Source organism: Pholcus phalangioides, unplaced genomic scaffold (genome assembly GCF_987345545.1).
Source record: "Pholcus phalangioides strain wild (caught in Gottingen) unplaced genomic scaffold, Ppha-v1.0 ptg000014l_1, whole genome shotgun sequence".
In the NCBI taxonomy this organism is placed as follows: Eukaryota; Metazoa; Arthropoda; class Arachnida; order Araneae; family Pholcidae; genus Pholcus; species Pholcus phalangioides.
Genome location: NW_028301607.1, coordinates 22,312,558 through 22,322,310, shown reverse-complemented (window position 1 = coordinate 22,322,310; position 9,753 = coordinate 22,312,558).

Sequence of the window (9,753 nt, the reverse complement as noted above, 5' to 3'; positions counted from 1 at the left end):
GAAACATATAAAGTCGGGATAATGGGGATCCCAAACATTTTCGCTGCCCCGAAATTGTTGAATCGCACCTGGCTCCGCTGTTATTTTTGCACTGGGATCCACGTCTGGTAAGGGCAGCCTTGGGCCCAATGAATTTTCTAATAATTTCGTAGTTGATGCATGTAACCGCTAAATATTAGGACATATTAATCTCTGGGCTTCGTAGAGTGTAATAGTCGAATAATTTGCGAATGGCGCAAACGGGTAGCAGAACATACGGTAACTAGTTCAAGGACACATGAGCACCCCAAAATCCCCGGACCTCATAAACCTTGGTTTCTTTTTACAGGGAATTTTCTCTGAGAAACGGAGTGTACACATTCAATATTGAAGGAATGGAGACACCCTGCTTCACATCTCAGAAAGGTATCGATGATTGTTTACCAGAATGTACACATGAAAAGAGAGTGTACACAAACCTCATTCTCAACGATAAAAATCTTCCAAGGCCAAATGTGGCCCCGCAGGCTACACTGAACACTTCTGACGTAACCGTACAGGCACCAAACATTCCTCTGCGGAATTCCTAACGAATTGATTGATGCATGTCCGAACGTGTTGCCTGTGCGCATATGAGCTGGCCTAAAGTATTTATTTATCAGAGTTATGCTTGTTTCGTGTTGCGCTTCCATCCGTCTTCTTATCTTCATATCTGTTCTTCTCTATCTATACATAATACTTGCTGTCATCAGATTTTCATCAAACTTTGGAATAAAGTTTCTACTTCTGTCTTAAGTAGCCGCCAGACGTAGAAAGATGCAGTCTCTTCAAACGGAGGCGAATCACCGAGCATGTGTCGGCCGAAGGTGTCGATCGTTCCTATCTATGAAATGCACGTTCCATTTGAAAGTAGCTGCCTTGGATGAAGGGGTCTCATTGTATAGCCAGAAAGTGTATGTTTTTCATTAAAAAAATGGCATAATGGGAGAGCAACCAATCGTCCATAGTGGCCTTCATCTCCGCGTTCACATCTCCACACTTCCCGATGTTTCTGATGAGACACCTGACAAGCGGAAGGTCATGGCTATAGGGGGGGGAGGTCGCAGCAATTCCCAGCGAATAATTTTGTGAGTATACACTGTACTGGAAGATATGTAGAAGGGCATTATCGAACAAAAACACATCGGCACTCAACATTATCAACGTTTATTCATAGCACAACGCTTACAATGCAATGTCTTACTGTACCCTCGACTAAGGCACCTAGAAAGGGGAGCGAATTCATCACCCTCGATTTTTGAACAAAAAAAACTAATTTTGCCGCTCCATGTGACGCCTAATCGTTAAAAAAATGGGATAAGAACCGAGGATTGGCTATAACGATAATACTGACGTCACAACTGAGCTCAAAGTTAACGTCAACCCGAGGTTTCAAAGAACCCAAATCCTGACTATTGGCAGTAGTTCAGTTTTTGAAGAACTTTTCATTTGACCTCCCATAATATAAATGCTATCACAACCGTCCTCAAAAGAGAAAACTTTTAATAAAACTAAAAAAGTGGTTTTTAAATTAATAAAATAATCAATACTTTCTCTCTCTCTCTCTCTCTCTTGGTTAATAATTGTAAAAAATGAGTTCTACGTCCAAGCAAATTATACATCTTACGTTAAAGAAATCTTATGGGAAAAAGTTACGCTTTATACTGCAGGTATACGATCGATTTGCTTTTCCATTTGGCGAATCTATTTCGCCTCGGAGTTAAAAACACGAAGGAGGAGAAAAGGCAGCTCGTGTTCGTATAAAAAAGAAGAGAAATAAAAACCGCCCCGAAGAGATACACGAAAAACGAAGCTCCGAATCGAATGTGCGTCCCGAATATAATGTATGCGCGCATTTCGAGCCATATTTGCAAATAAACTGTAACCAGATGGTTTTATTTCGCACGAATATTTACCTATGGGTTCGAGAAGAAACCGTTTTTCCGATACTCGCAGAGCTCGGGGGCCGTAAACCGTCCCCCCCCCCAACCGTGGAGAGGAACGTGGTACATGTTCGACAGATATACAAGAAATATATTTTTATCGAATTTCCTATTTTTCGACAGCGTCAAGTGGCGGACACAAAATCGCAGTCATAATAACTTTTGGCGATCGAATTCCCACCAGAGACATCCAGAGAGAAAAATGTTTCGCCGCCATCTCGCGTTTCTCTCTCTCCTCGAAACAAAATCATTAAATAACAATTTTCTTTGCCGCGCTGCGACTTTCCACGATGGAAAAATCATTTCACTTTTTTTTTTTTCCTAAACTTTCAGGCACGCGTAGTTCGATCGTGAGGTGCAAACACGTGCGCGCACACACCGTGAGCGTGGGCGAGCATATCAGAAAATTCGACGACACATTTTTAAAATTCCATTAACGCTCTCTCTGTGTTTTGACGATTGGATGCGTCCACGAAAAACTTTTCTTCCGACGTGATTTCATTCCGAAAACCAGAAAAACAACTTTTCTTTCTTAAATCCGTGGCTAACGAAAATAAATTCTTAAACTAATTAGCGATATCGGCAGTGGCGTAAAATTCGCCTCTACACGAAAAGCAGGGGTGAGGTGTCTAAGATGGCCACCATGTTAATATAAGGCCAATTTTCGTTATTTTTTTATTTCGAAGAAGAATTCGAAATTCGGAGCTGTGTAGCTACTTGTTTGCACACGTGGCCTATCTTTCTTCTGTGATACATAGTTTTGCGCCAATTCACCATATCGTGATGAAATTGACATTCCGAAAATCGCGTTATTTTCTTATAATACATTTGTATTTCTTTACGGGTTTAATTATTCCACAACTTCAGTTCTCTCGAAAATCATGATACGGTCGAATCCCGTTATAACGAACTCCAAGAGAATCACTTCGTTATAACGAAATTTCGTTATACAGGAATTCCAGGTTACCCAGCATTGCTCCTATGTGAACTTATTAGGGGGGATTATAAAAGTGTTCGTTAAAACGAGATTTTCGCTATAACGGTATTCGTTAAAACGAGATTTTCGCTATAACGGTATTCGTTAAAACGAGATTTTCGCTATAACGGTATTCGTTAAAACGGGATTCGACTGTATGTACAGTTTTCAATGGGTTTTTTTTATCTCTTTTCATTATACGGTCGACGCCGCTCATCAAAATCACGGATAAATAATGTTATCATTCGGTTATTGTTATCACTTTTCCAAAGAACGGAACGGGCCAATGCTATACGATGGGAAGAAATTCGTTTTTAGTTATCGGGACTTCGGATAATGTTGTTATCGAAATTTTAATTGCGCATATCGAAGCTCAGGTTTATCCACAATTATTTTTTTCCCTATAAGTTATCGTTATCAGGCTGTAAGGCTATGTATGAGGCTAGAAGGTGTTCCTCCTTTCCTTGTTTACAAACATTTCCGTGATCGGCCCGTAGTATTCGCTGTGATCGATGTACGCGTAGAGATGCTTTTGCAATGGTCTTCCTATAGTAAAGACAAATGTATAACAAAAAATACAGCCCTTTCCTTAAATCTTCATCAGTTTCTTTCAGTTGACCACAAATTCTCATTTCTTTTTTCAGAGAGGCTTTCTCAAGGGAATTTATTGTACATTAAAAAATGTAATTCACGATATACATTATACAGTTTCATTCTAACGTCTCACAAAAAAATTCTGACCGTCTGCAAATGTGCCGCGGACCACTTAAATGAAGTGAGAATGTGCCACCGGCCACTGAAGTGATTCGGAACCGTTTCCATGGACCACAAGTGTCGTGAGACACCAAAGTAATCTGTGGAAATGGGTCACGGACCACTTAATTGAAGTTAGAATGTGCCACAGGCCAATTAGGTGATCTGGAATAGCGTCCCGGGTCAGTTAGGTGGTCTGTAAATGCGCTGCGGTTCACACAAGTGATCTTGTAATGTGCCATTCTGTTCATTTTTACAAAACTTGGGGGGGGGGGGAGGGGTCACGAGCCACATCAAATGGCTTCGAGGGCCACATTTGGCCCACGGTCCATGTATAAAATATGTAATGCGTTATGGAATTTTCATGTCAATAAATATCAGTTTCATCCGATATAGTGGAGGGTTCGCTTCTTAGATAACGAGTTCGTGGAAAAGTGAGATAATATTTATTCGGAATATTGCAAGAATTCTCCAAGGTTAATCGAAGATATAATCTCCGATGTTTCATTGGATGACACTCTATTTATTGAAAACGAAACCAACTGAAAATAAAGTCGATAGATATATTCGTGGAAAGAACTCTTTAATGATGATGCATTCATCCACGGAAACGGTATAAATTGAATTCTCACCGAATTGTCTTCGATAAAGGCATATTACGTATGGAAGGAAAAAAAGGGCGGTGCGAAAGAAAAGAAAATGAATGGAGATGAGCATTTCTCGAAAAAGAAGGGGGGAAAAAATCTATAAGTAAGTAAATAAATGGGTTCGATCGGCCATAAATTGCAGTGAAAATTAATCTTTCGGAACTTAATCATTCGGCTGCTGGAATCTAATAACCGGCTGAATCGTGCCTTTGCCCGAGAGAGAGAGAGAGGAAATTTGAATATTGCTCTCCGGAAAAGAGTGTCACCCGTGATTGATTGGTGCTCCTGCTTTAACCTGCCGCAACGGCGTCAGAAATTGGCAGAAAACGAGGCTGAGAAATTAGAAACGGGCTTATCTAAGCTTCATTGAGCAATTTGTCTCCGGTGCCCTTCCCCCTGCATTCCTCAGATATCCTACAACTACTGATATACAGTATATCCAGAGGAGTAGGGGGTGGTGGTGGAGGGCTCTCCTAGTCCTCTTCCCATCTCACATTAGATCAGCCTCAGCCATCTTGTATACTAAACCACGCCTTCCGATTCTTTACACGTACGACCGAAGCTCAAAAGGTTAGAGGGCTCCTGCCAACTATGGTTTTCGCTTAGGAAACAACTTTTATGAGAGAGCCAGGGATTGCAGTACATGGTACATGCAGAATCAGTGAACAATGTTGTTTGTTGCGTTGGTGGCGGCCGGGAAGATAGAGAAGGGAGGGGGGGGGGTATCCGATAGCCCTTACTTAGAAGCATTTTGATTTCCCTTTTGAGCCATTGAGTTGATAGATGGCCTGGCTTTCTTAAGCTTCTCCATAAATCCATCGGCTGCATAAGTGTCAGGACTTGTAGATAGCTGGTGTTTTTTTTTCGAGTTAATGGTGGCGGTGGTAGAGAGTTAAAGTGTGTATATCGATGAAATTTTTCTCACGAGGTTCAAAATCACTCGTTTTTTTTTTTTTCTGGTTTTTGTGTTTTAATAATTGCGTTGACGGAACGTATTCACTGAGAAAGTAATTCCAAATGTATATCCCCCGTATTTTGGAACAGGGCCCCGAGGCTGAGATCTCTGGAGGGTCCCCAAACTAGACTTTCCTCTATTGAATTTATAGCGTAAAAAAACAAAGGGATAGTAATTGCCCAAGAGTGAGGTTACTTCACCGCACACAAACACTGGTCATATATATATCGCCATACGGCAATTTCCAACCATGGGAGTTGGGTGGGAAATGAAGGCTCCATTATAGGGGGAGATAGACTTGACAGTCTGGGGGGGAGGCATGATGATGTGTCAATTCATTCATACATTAGATCAGTCAGCTTCACCTCTGATGCTAAGGGGCATTACCTCCGTATTTTCGCCCATAGGCTCCATCTATCGGTGGTCGCCCCAAGCTCGGTAGGTAAAGAACTTGCTTCTGACGTTCTATGTTCGGATTCGAAACCATGGACCTTCATTAGTGGAAGACGAATATCTTACCGCTGCACCACTCAGGCCGAGGGTGGGTTGGAGTCCAACCCACCAGGGCCAGTCCCACCTTTCTGTGTATTAACGTTCATAGGCGCCGTAACCTGGAGGCTGAGGTCATTCGATCCCTCCAATAAATTCTGTAAGGGGCTGCCCTCCCCCCAATACTACTGAATTTCAATGCACACAGGTACCATAGGCCGCGGAGATAGACTTGGAAGTCTGGGGGGGGGGGGGGGGGGCACGGTGATGATGATGTCAATTCATATATACATTTATACATTAGATCAGTCGACTCCACCTTTGACGATGGGAGGGCAATTCCCCCCCCCCCTTATCTCCGCCCATGACAGGTACCCTTCCAAATCCTTCAGATATTACGAGATGAGAACTTTCTAGAGCTACATAGACGAGGGAAGAGAAAACCAAAGCGTGACGTCTGCGTATTTATTACCTCTACCGATCGCCAGATGGCAGCGCTGTTCCTTCGCAAATCAAAAGCAGAAAATAAGAAAAACAGAGCATTCTGTTCATCGTTAATTTTGCAATATGCATATAGACGCGTGATTCACGCATCAAAGTTCAATTCTATTCCACCAAATTCCTTAAAGGAGTGAAAATACTCCTCAAATTTCCAGTACGTGTATTTCTTTAATATAGCATTACTCTGTTTTTCATAAAAAAATACCCCTCACTTTTCAAAATTACCCCTCAAAATTTTGAAGAGGAGTGAAATATTACCCTTCAAAATAATTTTCTTTTGAATAACCCTGCCCTTCATAAGTAGGTTTTCGAACGGTCAGGGAGGTCTAGTCTCTATAGACACTTTGCATCAAAGCGCTTTGCTTTGCATAGTCGGCAAGCCAATGTTTGCCATGACTGCCAGCCCCCCCCCCCCTCGTCCTTCTCCACTAGGGGCATGCGTTCGCTAACTTGCAGACAAACATAGGTGGGGATAGACTTGAAAGTCTGGGGGGGGGGCACAATGATGATGGCTGGGGGGCATGATGATGATGTCAATTCATACATAGGCATACACGTTAGATCAGTCGGCTCCACCGCTGGGGGAATTACTCCTTCCCCCCCCCCCCTCGTATCGTCGCCCATGCTTATAGAGAGAACAGCTCTTAGCTGTGCTAGAGGAACACATACTACAGAATTTTCATCTCATTTCGTTATCTATTGGCTAGAGTCCCCTATATACGTAATATAATATATATGCTATCCCATTATTTACATCAAAGAGATCGTTTAACCAAACTGTACGTCAATTTCGTTCTTGTCGCGAATCATATCGGTTGTCGTATCGGCATTGCTTCAAAGCCACTAGGACGGGATCTTTTGTGTGTGTGTGTGTGGGGGGGGGGGCATGCCACACTTTCCACGGGTCCGTCCCACCCAGTGCCGTCCTAACGCATGGGGCCCACCCGAGCGCGGCCCGGGGGGCCTCCAGAGAAGAGAGGACTCACAAAAATGAGATCTAGTTGAAATTTTCGAGAGTAAGCATGTAAATTTGTCTGGTGGGCCTCAGAAAAATTACTTGGTCCGGGGGCCTATGATGTTCTTAAGACGGCCCTGGTCCCACCTCCCAAAATTCTTTTTAGGGACTCAAAAAGCCCGAGCCACCAGATTCCGGCACGTATGTCTGCACATAAGATCTTATCTATAGTGTTAGACACAAGAGCAGTTTTCGGCCACATAAAAATGCTTCCCTTTTCTTCTAAAACATAGCACATCAGCATTTATACACGCTACTACTACTACTCAACCGTACACGCACATCGTATACATTTTCTCTGCGGAATTCATAACGAATCGGTACATGCTGGAATGTGTGTTCTGATTGCATGTGCGACACTAACGTATTTGTGGTGATAGAGTTGTGCTATCGTCTGCCTTCCGTACTTGGAAATGAAGATGGCAAATGCTTGAATTTTTCATGTTATGTAAATATCATGTTGAAGGTCTGCCTGTTCTCTGCAGGAAGACTTTTTCAAATACAAGATCGGCCCACATTCGCACGTCGAAGTTGGAAAACCGCTGGAAACTAACTTCAGCCACTGCGCCGCCAACGGAATTCGTACCTGAGTCCGCCCGATGAGAGTCCATCAAGATGCCCACACGACCGCATATCGCCAGCATCTACAGCAAGGGCGCTCAAACTTTTGGAGAGTATGGGCCACTTCATTGATTTGAAAACGTGTCACGGCAACTTCACTAAGTGACCTGGAACAGCTCCGTAGGTTATTTAAATGATAATTATAAATATGCTACGGTGCACCGGAGGCCACTTAATAAATCTGGAAATGTACCGCATAGTTCATTTTTACGAAATTAGGTTTAACGTTTCGGGCCACATCAGAAGACACTGACGGCCAAATATGGCCCTCGGAGGGGTCATGGGTTGAGCGTATGTGATTCACAGACTAATGGAAGGTGTCGAGACACTTCCTTGACACGATTCCTATACCTCCCTTTCTAATCGAGATGTTACAGTAAATGTGGTTATTATGCATACTTACCAAGCATTTTAGTTTGATACATTTCCCTAAATTTATCACTTTTACAGGCGATTATGCATAGTACTCAATCGTCCATGACAAATTTTTCTAAATTTATCACTTTTACCGGTGATTATGCATAGCACCCAAGCGTGGTTGGTAAATTTGATATATTCCCTAAATTAATCCCTTTCATCGGTGATAATGCATAATACCAAAGCGTCGTCGGCAAACATGATAAATCGTACTTATATATTTAATTATCATGCTTACATGATAAATAAATTAATTAATTATATGATAATTACCACATGATAATTCATACCTGTATTGCATCATTTTACTCGGACACGATAATAAATTTGTTATCATTATATCGGGGTTCGAATATATTCATCGCGCATACTATACTCATTTGCAATTTTTTTCATATTTATCAAATTCACCAATTACACTAGGATATCATTCATAATCGCGGATAAAGGTAATAAATTTCAAGTGTTTATCAAATTTACTGACGACTCTTGATAATTATGCATAATCACCAGTAAAAGTGATAATGTTTTCAGTATTCATCAAATTTATAAACGACGCTTGGGTATTATGCATATTCACCGGTAAAAGTGATAAATTTACTAAACTTACCAAGATATTTTGCAAGGATGCATAGTAACCGGTTATTATGAATGATAACCAATTTATCACATTTACCGTAACAGCGACACTATGGGACGCAAATTGGCATCGGATGAATTGTGTTAAACTGAGGATACTCGTGAATACCACTTCGTCAGCAATACTTCCAGCGGTTCGTGCTGGAATGTGTGTGTGTATGACGTGTTGTGAACCCAACGTGAAGTTTGTTTGTAAATTTTTCTAACTATGTGTGAAGTGTAATGATTGATTAATTGCACCGTTGTGGGCCTGTTCCTCTCTGCAACGGCGCAAACTGTAAGTCATAGCCCTTCATTATATCGCCTATACATGCTGACTGTACCCTACACGATATATCACGTGTAGGGTTTCAAATGAAGAACACGCTGATCATGATGTCAGATCAATGCCTCAACCCCTCCATTGTATTCCTTCAAAATTGTTACAATTTCATTTTCTTTCTTCTCCCTCCAGCAGAAACACAAACAAAACTAATTCATAAAAAATATCTCGTGCGCTGTCAAAAGTGCGTAGGAAAATTTGATTAGTAGGTGGCGCGTATGCGTAGGAAATCATTGTATGGGCTTAAATATACGATTCATTGATCGATACACGGCTATTCTCCGCGAGCTACGTAAGTAATGCAAATACGGGTTTGATGAATTCGGAGGCACGGTTTTGGGCGTTGAGAAATGAACGCGTCTCTGAACCGTGCGTTCACGCGTCGAATAATATACCGCTCTGTATAAAGCATTCTCTCTCTCTCTGAACACTGTGTGTGTGTGTGTGTGTAAGATAA